A 12,074-nucleotide genomic window follows, 5' to 3' on the forward strand; every position below is an offset into this window, starting at 1 on the left:
GCTAGGGTCACCCCGATATACCCAGGCAGCATTGCCACCCCCAGGCCAGGATCCTTGATGAGCTCCACGTGAGGGAGAAAGCAGGCAGAACCAGTGGCAAGATGCATGTGGAGGTTCAAACTACATCATTTGCTCAAGTAGCTTGGTAAAGCCTCGCACGCCTTGTACAAACCAGACTGAGGCCTGAAGCACCAACTGTCAAGAGCTCGCTGTAGTCAGCAAAGTGGGAAGGGATGACTGCTGCCTCCAAGCACCAGGGGAGTAAAAACACACCCTTACCCACTGAGTGCCTTTCCCGATTACACACACTGTGTTGTTATTTACTGAGAGCTACCACGTGCCAGTCACCGTGAATACATAGAAATCCTAAGAGAAGAGGGAGGAAAGAGCTGAGTGGGGCAAGACAGGTCAAGTGCAGGGTAGTCGCAGTGCACGGTGGCCACGGAAAGCTACACCTCAGAGGAAAGGTGAGCGAGGTGGCCGGGGCACAGGGAGCTGGCTGTAAGACCCATGATGTCCCAGGCATGACCACCAAGAAGTGCTGATTTGTTATCTGGTACCTGTTCTGCTTTAACTAATTTCAGGAATTCATGTATGTATATGTATGTATGTATGTGTGTGTGTATATATATATATATATATGGTTGTTGTTGTTAGTTTTTTCAGGGCAGGCTCTGCCCAAGCTGACCTGGAACTCACTCTGTAGTCCTATCTTGGCCTCCTGAGTGCTGGGACAAAAGGCATGCACCACCATGCCTGGCTTAATTTCAGCATTTTAATTTTTGTTGTATTTTTTCTTATGAGAAAACGTGAGAGCAAAGGGGGAGGGGGAAAGAATTGGCATACCAGAGCCTCCAGCCACTGCAATCGAACTCCAGATGTGAGCACCATCTGCGCACATGTGTGACCCTGCGCACTTGTGTGACCTTGTGTTTCTGGCTTACATGGGATCTGGAAAGTTGAATGTGGGTCCTTAAGCTTCACAGGCAAGTGAATTGACCACTATATCATCTCTCAAGCCCTAATTTCAGGGTTTTTGAAAGGCCTAAATGAATTTGATAAAATATACAAAGTAATCTTCAGAATGCCATAGTTAGATGGAATGAGTCACAACCTACAAATGTTATCATCTACATCCAAAATTAACCAGAGCAGGCCGTGGGACAAGGCTGGCTTACACACACCAGACACTTGCCTGCAAAGCCAAAGGATCTAGGTTTGATTCCCCAGGACCCATGTATGCCAGATGCACAAGGTGGCACATGTGACTGGAGTTCGTTTGCAGTGGCTGGAGGCCTGGCATGCTCATTCTCTCTCTCTGCCTCTTTCTCTCTCAAATAAATAAATAAAAATAAATTTAAAAAAACAAACACACTTGTCTTCTGCATGAGGTGGTTATGCCCAAATTATCTAAGACACAACAAACTGGCTAAGAAAAAATACAACAAAAGCTCCCAGAACCCTTGTCACTTGTTTTGCTTAATGAAGCATTCGTAGTTACAAGCTCCTATTTATGCCACACATTCTAGTGCTGACACATGCCAGCAGGGGCTACGGTGGCATAGGTTTGGTCACTGGCATGGGAAGATATTTTAACACTATGTCCAGGGTACAGCACAGGTAAACAGACTGACTCCAGAGAGGTACTGCCAGTTCGCAAATCCATTAACTTGTGACCTTGGTCAAGTTTCTTCACCTCTACCAGCCTCCGTTTGTGCACAGGATGGGGATAGCTGTCTGGGTAACTTTCTCAGAGTGTTACAGTGACTTAGATAATGCATGTGGCATGTGTGACATATGGCAGTGTTTAATGGCTGAACATCCTGTGTAAATATGTAAAAACTATTTTTGAACATAAATAGTTTGCAATGCTCCTCCCCACTCTTGCTCAACCCTGTTCTATAAACTAGAGTAAAGTGTTGTGTTCTCTGCCCATGTAAGAATGAAAACCCTAAAGACTTGACAAGCTTCCTAAATACTGTCAGCCAGTGCTTCTCTCCCAGGATGATTCCTATAGGACACAAACCATCCAAACTGTGCCAAGAGACATTGAGTGATGCCTGGAGTCATATCTGGGCTGTCACACAGGGGATGGGGATGCCACCAGCCAGTACTAAGTGGCCAGGGATGCCACTCAACATCTGCAACAGCAGTGGCAATCTCCCCATGACTATCTGGTGCAAATGCTAACACTCAGGAATTTTTTTTTTTTTTTTGAGGGGGAGTTGGTGGCACCTGGTCAAAGTCAATATGCCTCTACAGAAAAATACATGCAGAGAAACACACTCCTAATTCAAGACAGTTCAATCTTAAAAACTTCTGATTTAGAAATACATGTTAGCAATCTTCCTTAGAACTGAAAAGCAAACTTAGGGTCTAAGCAAGCTGAGCTAATCTGAAAGCGTGACCCAGAACAGGCTGGGACTCAGGAGGGATTAACAAGAAGCCAAGCGGTGTCATCCAGAAGATGAGACAGAGACTCGAGGAGAGAAGCCCACATGGGGAAACAAGGTGCTGGCCCTCTCAGGAGCCTCGTCCCACCCCAACCCCAGCATGCCCTGCCGCTCTCAGCCCCAGGGGCCCCCCGAAGAGCTGCACCTCACTGGCAGCATGCCACTCGCAGAGCATCTTCCTCACACTCTGCCTTCATCCTTGTTCATCATAATTGGAAACGGTTCACAGCAAATTTCTAGGGCTAAGGATGTTTAGCTATCATGAAGTTAGGAAATGACTAAATGCTTCCCATAAGGGAGGTAGCATGGGAAAGCTTACTGACAGCTTGTAAAAAGTTAAAATTAGAGCTGACTGGAGCCATTCGCTGCAAGTCATCCCAACACTAAGGGGTCCAAACAGCAACGGCGCAAAGGGAATGAGGAAAGCATGGGTGGCCTCAAAACAGGAGGGCGCAATGAGGGGAGGCCTCACCTTGACAAGGCCCAGAAGCAAGCATGGACGAGTTGGTATTTAGATGTGTGTGCATGTGTGTGTGTGTGTGTATCTTAAACTAATGTTGCCCAGATTTCATCTTCATAGTCCAAGCCAGGGAAATAAATCCAAAATTCACAAGAGTGAAGCACACCAGGAGACGGAAGTTGATGCTGCCCAGGCTTACATGGAGCTGTGAGATGGAGGGACTGACCATATGGTACTTAAAATATTGTTAATATGCTACTGCATCATTATCATTAAGATACCCAAGTATTTTCTTAAGGGTACTAGAAGAGAATACAAGAGGAAGTGAGGACAGGATTCAGGAGTTCAAGGTGGGAGGTCTTCCCTGTGACTAGATGTCAGTATGACTTCATGTTGTGGCCTGGGTACCCTGAGATTCCCTGTAGATGGCTATGTCCTCTATCTCATTCTGGGTCCCTTTGCCCTGCCTTTCATCTAAAACCAGCACTCTGGATTCACAATCCAACAACTGGACATTGAGTTGCCAACCATGCGCCAGGTTCTGGACTTGGCGCAATGCATGACACTTAGTCCTGATTATCACAGAACCAACTGTCTACACAATAACAGCAAATTCAGGCCATGGGGTGTGAACATGAAAAGGACACAGGAGACACAAAGAAATGGGCACCCACGTTCCTGGGATTTTCTGCCCTCTGGGTTACTTCCCCCAACCAAAAGCTCCATTTATTTTGTAAACTGTGACCACTGGACTAAGATGTCATCTTCAAAATGTCAGCTAACCCAGCCAGACCCTTCCTTCATGAATCAAGCTTTGCAGGAGCTCCTTCCCCTGAGTGGTGTTCTGGGTTGAAAACTAAGCAGCACAAGGAAGGCCATTTCACTGCCTTCCAGAGTTCTCTGCCCATTCAATTAGTCACTCGTTGATTCCTTAAGGATTCTTCCCTAGGTAACCAGCACTATTTTTGATGCTGAGTGGTGAACACAAAGTCCCTTGTCCTCACAGACCTTACAGGGCAGTCAAAATCCATATAGAAAAAAAGTAAGGGAGAATTTGTGATATACAAGGACAAGGTGAAGCTCCTTGTGAGGTTCCAGGTGTGCGTTGGGGGGGGGGGGAGGATGGTGAAGTATATCAACTGACTGGCTTTCATGTAACTTAATCACAAAACTGTGTACATCACCTTGCAACAAGGAAAGTATGTTCGTATGGAAAAGTCCAAATTTTTCTAGAATAATTGGGTCAAATAAAACACCAGTCAGTCTTTGGCCTTTCAACCTAAAAATCCACTTCTCACCAGGTGTGGTGGTGCACGCCTTTGATCCTAGCACTCGGGAGGCAGAGGTAGGAGGATCATCATGAGTTCGAGGCCACCCTGAGACTACTTAATTCCAGGTCAGCCTGGACCAGAGTGAGACCCTACCTCGAAAAACAAAACAACAACAAAAAATCCGCTTCTCTCGGAGTTGTCCATGATAACAGAACATCATGTGTCTTACAAGGTTTTATTTTCCCAAAACAACCACAACTAGATCCCGTGTGTGTGTGTGTGTGTGTGTGTGTGTGTGTGTGTGTCTGTATAATTTTTTTTTTCATTCCTCTTACAGACAATGTCCTGGACAGCTGCCATGGAGGAAGGCACCCATATCCTTCTTGGAACTGGGCAAGCTTAGCGATGGTTCCCTCAACGCTACAGGAGAACTGATGCTAGGTGAGTCCTGAGGCTTCTCCCCTGGTCCCCAAATGCTGGGCTCAGGCACCAGAGTGAACACCTCCACAGCCCTAAGAGGCTACGCTGGGCAGAGGCTCATGGAGCCCCACAGAAAGGCCACAGGAAGACAGGCTCTTAAGCCTCATATATGTTCTTGGCTGTCACTCTCCCAGCTTCCACCATGACTACACAAGTATAGAACCCTAGGCCATTACCATCTGGCCAGCATGCTGAGTCCCCGACCCACAGAAACTACTGGAGACATGAAACTGTCACTGTTCCTTGAAGTCACTAGGTCCTGGAGATCTTGTAAGCTCACAATAACCAGAACAGAAGGATTCTTGTGGTGACTGTGGGGAATGGTCTGACTAGAGATGAGACTGGGCCATCAGGGCCTCAGTTTACACTCGTGAGAGGCTTAGCGAACCTGGACTTCAGACAGCAAGGGGTAAACTGCTAAAGCCTGGAACCTGGGCTGACTTACAACAGACTTGTGGAGTATCACTTAACCAGGACTGGCCTCGTATAATGCTGTGACCCAGGGAGCAATTGTTTAAAGGCGAACTGTTTTCTGGCTTGCAGCTTTGAACAATCTGTGCCGGGGGCTACTTGGGGGAGTCAAAGGCTAAGCCAGCCTCTGGTTTAGGTCACTGTGGAAACTGCACATTTGGATTAATAAAAAGAAAAGTGATTCTTCCACTGAATGGAATGCCCTGGGAGGTTCACCCATGGCAATGGGGTAGACACAAACATCAAACTTCTGTATAGCTTTTGTTCCCATGGGAAAAATCCTTGACCAAGGAGTCAAAGCTACAGCCAATGGTCCAGCTGGAGAACTAGGACTCCTTGAATCTTTAGGGTCTACTGTCTATATCAGCGATACCAATTTATTTATTTTATTTTGGTTTTTCAAGGTAGAGTCTCACTCTTGCTCAGGCTGACCTGGAATTCACTATGTAGTCTCAGGGTGGCCTTGAATTCATGGCACCCCTCCTAAGTTGATGGAATTAAAGGTATGTGAAACCACGCCCAGCCACTAATATCGTTTTAAACTGAGAAAACATGCCACATACTGGTCAGCCCAATCTTGGACCATGTAGGACAGGAGAGCCTCAGGTGGAAAGGAACCTGGTTCACAAGTGACCCACCAGCCAATCTGCAAGAAATAAACTTCTATCTTATGGGGGAGGGGAGGCCATTGTAAAGTGACAGGCACAGAGAAGTAGCAAGGTCATTCTAACCATCATGATCTCAGCAATCAGATGTGGATGATTCAAGCTCACCTAAGACTGCCCCTCTCTGGGGCTACTTCCCCTAACCCTGGTAATAGATGGAAATGTCCATTGGGGCAAACTCTCATGACCTCATGTAAGAGGTTCCCTATCCTGTGACCTGTGGGGTCCCTGCTGAAGTCACCTACTGAGCTCTGGAGTCACTCATCAGCAACCGTGAAAGGACAGGGCAGACACAGGACAGCTGGACAAGGCACCAGTTGGGCAAAGCCCTATTCACCAGGAGTCTGTGGCTTAAGGGAAGATGACAGCTAGAAAAAGATGGCAGGCAGGATGAAGGTACTGTACTGAGCTCACTCCACACTAGGTCCACCATGCCCAGCCCCAATAATAAATAAATAAATGAATAAATGTATGTATGTATGTATACATATACATATATACATACACACATATATACATGCATTTATTATTATCATTATTATTATTATTTTGGTTTTTTGAGGTAGGGTCTCACTCTGGCCCAGACTGACCTAGAATTCACTACATAGTCTCAGGGTGTCCTCGAACTCATGGCGATCCTCCTACCTCTGCCTCTCAAGTGCTGGGATTAGAGGCGTGCGCCACCATGCCCAGTTCCCACTAATATTTTTAATTTATTTTTAAATATTTTACTTATTTGAGAAAGGGGAGACAAATAATATGGCCATGCCAGGGTCTCTGCCACTGCAAATGACCTCCAGGTGCATGTGGCACCTTGTGCATCTGGCTTTATGTGGGTACTGGGGAAATGAACCTGGCTTTGCAAGCAAGCACCTTAACCGTTAAGCCATCTCTCCAGCCTCCAACAGTAATATTTTTTTAATTAATTAATTTATTTGAGAGCAACAGACACAGAGAGAAAGGTAGATAGAGGGAGAGAGAGAGAATGGGCGCGCCAGGGCTTCCAGCCTCTGCAAACGAACTCCAGATGCGTGTGCCCCCTTGTGCATCTGGCTAACGTGGGACCTGGGGAACCGAGCCTCGAACCAGGGTCCTTAGGCTTCACAGGCAAGCACTCAACTGCTAAGCCATCTCTCCAGCCCCAACAGTAATATTTTTAATCCTAAAGGATCAATCATTCTACATGGCCCATATTTTACATGATGTCAATGAACGCAGGACAGTGTGCTATCCACAGCTGTCATGGACCCATGTCAAACTAGCCCAATGGAACCTATGAGCACCCTTTTCTGGAGCAGAGATGTGAGCACGATTTTTACTTTGTTCTACCACCTCTAAAAGATGATGAGTTACCCTTCCTCATGTAAGACACTAAGACCTACTATGAGTTGACAAAGCAGGAAAACATCATAGGTCCATACCTTCCAGTCCAGAGTCACACACGCACTATCTGTAAGTACCCTGACCCACTGTAGATATGTGTGTATAGGCAGGCATTTTTTTCTCATCCTTTTCTCAGAGATGCAAGACTGTGTAGCACAAATCCTACATTCTCATATAACCTGAAGAGTGGGAACTAGCCAAGTCCCTTGGAGCCTCAGCTTTCGAGAACAGCCTAGGTTTCGTAATGCTCTCCACTTACAGGGCCACTGTGAACAAAGGACCTGGTCCCCTGACCACAGGGGCTCCTGCCCTGAAAGCTCCCTAAGCAGCAGGACTCCCCCAGAGTCTAAGCAGCAGGGCTTCTCAGCCAGAACATGACGGAGCATGCTGAGGGTCCAAGGACCATTCCTCCTCCTGCATGTTCCCTTCACTTGACACAGGTTTTCCACTTGGGTTGCCAGGAGTCTCTAGAAAGGTGGGCGGTGTTATTTCAGTTTCCATGTCATTAAGAACCAACAAAGGAGAACAGACTGCCACAAGCAGCATCTACCTCACACGGCCCCCTCCCCCAGGCCGTGAGCCAGGAGCCCAGAGACTGGAGCTGCCCTAAAGCCAAGGGGAGAGAAGCACAGAAGGCAGTAAGCAGGCACCAACAAAGGGCCTCCGCCCTGGGTCTTCTGCACGGTGCAGCCTACTCTAAAGCTTGCTGTGTTCCCAGAGCTAAAACTGGCCGGACGTGGTGGCGCACCTTTAATCTCAGCGCTCAGGAGGCCGAGGGAGGAGGGTCATCATGAGACTGAGGCCAGCCTAGGACTGAGGAGACACTACCTTGAAAACAACAACACCACGCGAAGACCCATGTAAATGAATGGGCCCAGGAGAGACCCAAGACCCTACCCAGCAACAGGAATCTCCACGTGCCTCTAACCAGGGTGTTTATTCCAGAGGAAACTTAGCAACTACATACAGGCTCCGTGTTAAACTCTACAACCCCCGTGGGCAGACTTTCCCTTACACATCCTTTCAGGAAGCCGAGCTTTTGAGCTGAGTCACGCTGAGGAGCTGGAGTTACTCTTCTGGCCACAGCAAGTCTTACCAGGTGGACCTGGTGGAAAGGGGAAGCTCTCAGGAAGGAGCGTTGTGCCAGCACCTTTCAATGGCACTGCAAAGTCAGCACAGCAAGCACGGGTCTATTCGGGGGCTCTCCTACTTCCCTGGGCAAGCAGATGTCGGCTTCCACCTAGCCCCTGCTGTGTGCTCAAGCTCAGTTCCCCAGTAGCGCTCCTCAGGCGGGGGCTGCCCGCTTTCTATGGCTCCAACATACCCCAAGGCAGCGGGATGATGGCTCAGAGCAGCAGCCAGGCCACATGACAAGACACAAATCTACCAAGTGCATGGTTCTCTGCCAGACTTCTCGGGCACTGTTCTAGGGCCTGCCTGTGAGCTGGCTGACTGACCTGGAGCAGGAATCTCAGAGGTGAGGTACAATGACCTGTCCTGGCTCCAAAATGCCAAACTGTCACACTGAAAGGGACCCTAGAAGCTATGAAGATGAGGAAACTTGAGGCCCACACTTACCCATAGCTCATCAGACTTATCACATAACTAAACAGCAAATAAACCAGGGCCAGATACAAATCCTTTTATTATCTACAATGTGTTTGCAATCCCAATATGCCTATAGATTGCTATAGGCACAGACATAGTCAGGAAAAAGCTAGCTGGGCCTTGTCAGGGGCAAAACAACAATACAATGCATACCCTGTCTCAAGCATGGTGGAAGGAGAGGATCAGCACTCAAGGTTGTCCTCTGACCTCCACAAGCACACTGTGGCACATGTGCACCTGTAACGCACACACACACACACATCCCAATTCTACAACAGACTCAATAATGGTAGTGCTAAGAAAGGGCCTTGTGTTCAAATGTAAAGACAGGAGGGAAGAGGATGGAAAAAGGTCAAGAGAAAGGTAATATATATTGCTCAGATTGTTCTAATTTCTCATATAAACTGCTCTGTGACAGGTAAAAATACCAAGTGTTGAAAATGCAAACCACCTTCAAAAGAAAAACTAACACCTGCTATTGGCCCACTGAAGACTAGGCCCCATACTCTTGACATAGGGTCCAATATCCCCCCATTTCATGGGTGAGCAAAGCAAGCCTGGGAAGCTTAGGTGACTTGCCCCAGAGCCAGAGCACTGAATTACAGAGCAGGCTCCACACAGACTGCCTCCATGCCCACACACTGGAGCAGCCTCGCCTACCACCACTACTGCCACCAAGGCATTGTTGTTTTGTCTTGTCTTGTCGAGGTAGGGTCTCACTCTGGCCCAGGTCGATCTGGAATTCACTCTGGAGTCTCAGGGTGGCCTTGAATTCATGGCAATCCTACCTCTGCCTCCCAAATGCTGGAATTAAAGGTGTGGACCACCATACAGCTTCCACAACTTTTTCCTTCTTCCCTCCCTCCTTCCTTCCTTCCTTCCGAGATTAAGAGAATGTGTGTGTATGTGTATATAGATGCACCAGAGGCTCCTGCCACTGCAAACAAACTCGAGGTGCATGTGCCACTTTGTGCATCTGGCTTTACATGGGTACTGGGGGATCCAACCCAGGCCATCAGGCTGTTTGCAAGCAAGCACCTTTAGCCGCTGAGCTATCTTCCACAGCTCCCAAACCAACTTCTTACAGAACAGCTTGCTAATAACTCAAGAGAATCAGATAGGGGCAGTTCTACTACCAAATTCTATAATCTGTCTCCTTGGGCTACAGACTCTGTTCCCACAAACACTGTCACTGACAGGTGGATTTCTTGAAAACACTAATGCCTTCTGGAGATTGTTTTCCCGGATGACGATTTCCTGGACCTCTTGAGAAGATCCTGCAAGGCGCCATCACCTACGGTCTACTCATTAATGTTTCGCAGATGTCCACAGCTGCTGCCTCTGCATGGTCCTGGCTGGTTTCACATAACTAGCGACTAATCCTCCACTTTGTCAACTGGCAGTCAGACACATAATTAGGGGCAATTCAAAGACATCATCAACAGACACCATAAATGCTGTCCACATCTACCTCAATGGCACAGAACTCAGAGAAGCCAAAGACAACTAAGACAGAGTGTCCCGTGCTCCAAATATTTAAAGAACAGTTTGGAAAAACATCCACATGCTCACTGGCTAAGAAAAGTAAACTCCCTTTTCCATAGATGAGGCAGCCAACTCACACGAATCTTCTAAACAGAGTTACCAGGTGGCCTGGACACAATCTGCAGTATTTAGACACAGGCTTACTCCAATGCAGCACTGTGCCTGCTTTCCAAAGAAGGGGGGATCTCAGGCTCAATTGGCCAGCAGCATAAACAGACACACATCCTAATGGAAAAGTAGCAAGACTTGAAGGAAGAGGGATAAAGCCTCTATTACCCCAAGACTTAAAGGATGGGAAGGGGATAAAGCCTCTATTATCCCAAGCACTTTTTGTAGAAGCAGGCAGGTGCTGCTCCTTGACCTCTCAAAGGGAGGCTCAAAATCACAACATTTAGCCAGGCAGGATGATGCACACCTTTAATCCCAGTACTCTGGAGGCAGAGGTAGGAGGATAGCTGTGAGTTCGAGGCCACCCTGAGACGACATAGTGAATTCCAGGTTAGCCTGGGCTAGAGTGAGACCCTACCTCAAAAAACCAGGAAAAAAAGAAAAAAAGAAAAAACCCACATTTGTGCACTTAACAAGCACTTGGACAGCCAGGATATGGCACAGAGGTAAAGTGTTGGCCTAGCACACAAGAAATCCTGGGTCCAATCCCCACCATAGCATAAAGAAAAGAACACCTGTGTGTTTTTATTTTTCATTTGTTTGTTTCTTTATCTATTTCTAGTGCTGGGATTAAAGGCATGTATCACCATGTCCAGCTTAAAATATATTTTAAAATAAGTCAATAAAAATAAAAGTGCTGGGTGTGGTGGCGCACCCTTTAATCTCAGCACTCGGGAGGCAGAGGTAGGAGGATCATCATGAGCTCAAGGCCACCCTGAGACTCCATAGTGAATTTAGGGTCAGCTTGGACCAGAGTGAGACCCTACCTTGAAAAACCAAAAAATAAAAAATAAAAATAAAATATATTTTATCTATTTATTTGAAAGAGGCAGAGAGAGAGAATGGGCACGCCAGGGCCTCTAGCCACTGCAAACAAACTCCAGATGCATGTGCCCCCTTATGTATCTGGCTTACGTGGGTCCTGGAGAATATAGAGCCAGGAACCAGGGTCATTAGGCTTCACAGGCAAGCACTTAACTGCTAAGCCATCTCTCCAGCCCCCCTTTTTATTTTTTTTAATTGACACAGTAATTGTACCCATTTGTGAGGTCCAGTGTGACAATAAAATATGCGTATACAATGTGTAGTGATCAGATCAAGGCATATCCACAACTCTGACATGCCATTTCTTTGGGCTGGGAACAATGGTTAAGAAAAAAGAAGCTCCCTTTTGATAGATTAGGCATCAAACTCACATTGCTAGCTATTTCAAAATATCTGATGAGGGCTGCCGAGATGGCTTAGTGGTTAAGGCACTTGCCTCCAAAGCTAAAGGATCTCAGTTCAATTCCCCAGGACCCACACAAGCCAGATGCACAAGGTGGCACATGTATCTGGAGTTTGTTTGCAGCGGCTAAAGTCCCTGGAACGCCCATTCTCTCTCTCAAATAAATAAAAAATATAAATAAAACATTGTTTTCTTTAAAAAAATAGAAATATTTGAGGAATTGTCAATCATAGTTATCCTACTGTGGTGTACAATGATGGAGTCCTCCTACCCAGCTGCACGCCTGTATTTGGCTATTTCTTTCCTTCCTGGGTCCCTGGCACCAGCCCCTGTGGATAAAGA

The 12,074-nt window shown here is 47.0% G+C and overlaps 1 protein-coding gene across 2 annotated transcripts in view; it reads right to left on the minus strand.

The window, feature by feature from the left end:
• Capzb (capping actin protein of muscle Z-line subunit beta) overlaps nt 1–12,074 on the minus strand; it is a 132,110-nt gene that overhangs the window by 68,432 nt on the left and 51,604 nt on the right. The gene's annotated exons all lie outside the window — the stretch shown is intronic.

The sequence above is a fragment of the Jaculus jaculus genome, chromosome 5, assembly GCF_020740685.1.
Source record: "Jaculus jaculus isolate mJacJac1 chromosome 5, mJacJac1.mat.Y.cur, whole genome shotgun sequence".
NCBI lineage: Eukaryota > Metazoa > Chordata > Mammalia > Rodentia > Dipodidae > Jaculus > Jaculus jaculus.